This window comes from Papilio machaon, chromosome 20 (genome assembly GCF_912999745.1).
Source record: "Papilio machaon chromosome 20, ilPapMach1.1, whole genome shotgun sequence".
NCBI classification, from domain to species: domain Eukaryota; kingdom Metazoa; phylum Arthropoda; class Insecta; order Lepidoptera; family Papilionidae; genus Papilio; species Papilio machaon.
This window is the reverse complement of record NC_060005.1, coordinates 1,673,327-1,676,428: the sequence shown is the minus strand read 5'-3', so window position 1 is coordinate 1,676,428 and position 3,102 is coordinate 1,673,327. Positions and strand designations below refer to the sequence as shown.

General features: G+C 35.1%; 1 non-coding gene across 1 annotated transcript; it reads left to right on the top strand.

The window, feature by feature from the left end:
- Positions 1-2,371: 2,371 nt before the first annotated feature.
- On the top strand, positions 2,372-2,451 carry Trnal-uag. The gene has a single exon. It is a non-coding gene; the product is annotated as a tRNA-Leu (tRNA).
- The last annotated feature ends 651 nt before the right edge of the window (positions 2,452-3,102 follow it).

Sequence of the window (3,102 nt, the reverse complement as noted above, 5' to 3'; positions counted from 1 at the left end):
GTGTCGATGATCATCCCAGTGTTCCCGTCACTCTTTTGCCCCCTTTTAGTATTTAAAACAACAGTTAAATTGTTCTAGTGAATTTACCTTTTTAATAATAGTTGTATGCATTTAGAAATAGCTTACAAAACTGACTTCAATTGCTTTTAATACGTGTAAGTTGTAAAGATCCAGTCGATTTATCTTTTCATTAGTGTTAACACCGCTGACGCCTGAAATTCAGAGATAATACGAGAATAGCTGTCTGTCTGTAAACGTCGACAAATTCTCGTCAAAGCCTCCATTAGCAGAAGTGGATAATTGTTCGAACTGACTTGTCACATTTTAAAGTAAATATTGTGTTTATCTGAATAAAACGTTGTCTTATCTGGTATAACTTAGACACATTTTATTATTTTAAATTATTTAACTTTTTAATCATTTTATGAAATAATTAATTTAGTCTGTATTTGTCAAACTCAGATTTTTTAGAGCAACATTTTATAAGGGTTTTCCTTCCGTCCTTAAAGAAAAGGGCAGTGTCATGGATATATTTAAGTTAGTGATTTACTTCAATATAATAAAGACAAAGTCGTATATAGGCTTGTCGTTAGGTATTTGCAATACCGACTATGTCGCCTTAAAGCGGAGCAAAAAAAACAATACGTCATTCGGTCGGTTTTTAATGATATTTACTTTCATGGGCTTCATGGGTGTGTGCGCGCGCGTGTGGTGCACGCTTTGCACGCTCGGGTAAGGCAGCCCTGGTCGTATATGACCAGTGCCGGCATCAGGATAGGGCGCGCGTCTGCAAATTACAGTCTCACAAAACCCTGTTAAACCCACCACAGGCATGGTAAAAATAGAGGGCGCACTAGAAATTTTGCCCAAAGAGTTAAAATTGTTCCTGAGTATATATGACGAATAAGCTTACAAAACTAATCGATTCGATGGCTCTGATATTTTTAGTAATACATTTTTTTTAAGTCACAATAATTCATCAATGAAATTTATATAATTTACAATCCAAAGTCCATGGAACCGCCATTACTTGGACGGTTTCTAATGAATGCACTCCGCGGCTAAACAAAGTTACCTTCGTTAGCCGCCCCCTGGCGGAATTTTAATGAAGATGCACATTGTTCTGAACATTTATAACAAGTGAAGTTTACAAGAAATCAGAGCCCGAGCCAACTTTCGAACATGTTCATGCAATCATTTAATGCTCTAGTTAAATTTATATAATTAAATTTTGCCCACAACTTTGTCCTTACGTAATTAAAAAAATGGTAAGTAGTCACACAGTCTAGTTCTTCCAGACAATGCTCTACATTTATGATAAACAAGCTGTCGCCCGCGACTACGTCTACGTGGATTTAAAAAAAAAAATAACAAGTAGCTTATGTGTTCTACATCTGTGCCAAATTTCATTAAGATCAGTTGAGCCGTTCTGGAGATACCTTCAAACAAACATTTATCCATCCATCCATCCATCTAAACATTCGCATAAGATTTCAACTAGATCAATATTGCTGTTTCGGACATATAAGATTTATTTATGATAATTAATGAATATTTTTTGTCAAATTTAATGTGACGAATCACAATTCAATAAAAATGTCACTGCAATCCAAACTCACAATAACAGTTAACCTAAACAATTTTACAATTCGTTTCGTGTGAAAATAAAGCATTGGTCGAGTGATTTATGTTCACGTCGCAGAGAAATGCAGATCGGGAAACTTCACAACATTTTCACGTGTCATAAAGCGCGCACATTCGTCACGTACACGTCCTGTGCACGAAGCGCTTTTGCAATATTACTATAGCTGAAATTTAGTAGCGCTGTAAGCGTTTTATTGTTTCGTATCACTGCATTTGCTATAGGATCATTTTGTGACTTACTCCTGGTATCCAAAAGCAAAATTTTTTACGATTAATAAATAGTTTAACGTTTGCAGTGTGATTATCCTACTAATATTATAAATGCTATGTTTAGATGGATAACTGAATAGATGGATGGATATTTGTTACAAGGTATCTCTAGAATAGTATGTCTGAATGGTTTTCGCTGAAATTTGGTTGAGATTTAAAACATAGTCTGGAAGAACACATAGGCTTCAAAATTAGTTTTTTTATTCCGCGCGGACGGAGTCGCGGGCGTCAGCTAGTCATTAATATAGCAAACCAACAGCGGGAATAATAGCGTGATCATTGGCCCCCATTGATATCTGCAACACCTGTGATTCTGTGCATTGCCGGGCTGAGTTTTTCTTAAACCGTTCGTTTGGACAAGTAAAGGGAGATTGTTAAGATTGCCTTTTAATGGTAAAATACATTATTTAATTAAGCGCAAAACAATAGAATACAACATTTTATTCCACCAAATAAGGGCAGCGTGGCCGAGTGGTCTAAGGCGCTGGTTTTAGGCACCAGTCCGAAAGGGCGTGGGTTCGAATCCCACCGCTGTCAAATTAATTTTTATTTACTTTCTACTAGAAAAAGTCATCTTATCACACTATCTTACCTTTTTAGGTGAAATCTATGTAAAAAAAATTGTATGCGAATTTTACTATTGTAATATATTTGTGCAATATAGTTTTCTAACAGTGAATTTTCACTGCCACTAAACCAGTACCAAAAACATATAATCTCTTTTTAAAAAAGAATTACAGGTATGACTATATTATGTTTTTGCAGGCATTTTCGCAGCGGAAACCAACGATAATATTCAAAGGAATTATTAAGAAAAATAGCTGTCGCTTCTGTCCGCGAGTAATTAAAAAAAAAACTTAATTTGTTTTTTTTGTTTTCTTCCAAACCATGTTCTACTCTACATCAATGCCAATTTTCAGCGAGATCCCTTCAAACAAATATCCATCCATACATACAAACATTTGTATTTATAATATTAGTAAGATCAATCACATACTTGCTTATCTTTTTTATTACTTCTTAATTTCCAATAGTCTTAATAAAAAAGCATTTCGAAACATTTATAATGTTTAGGCATAAACATAAATGTCGTATTTAAGATCTTCCCCTTTATCGCTCTTCATACGGAGGTTGACAAATGTAAAACCAATTCCTCCCGCGGTGACGTTGGCCGAGGCTCCTGTCTTG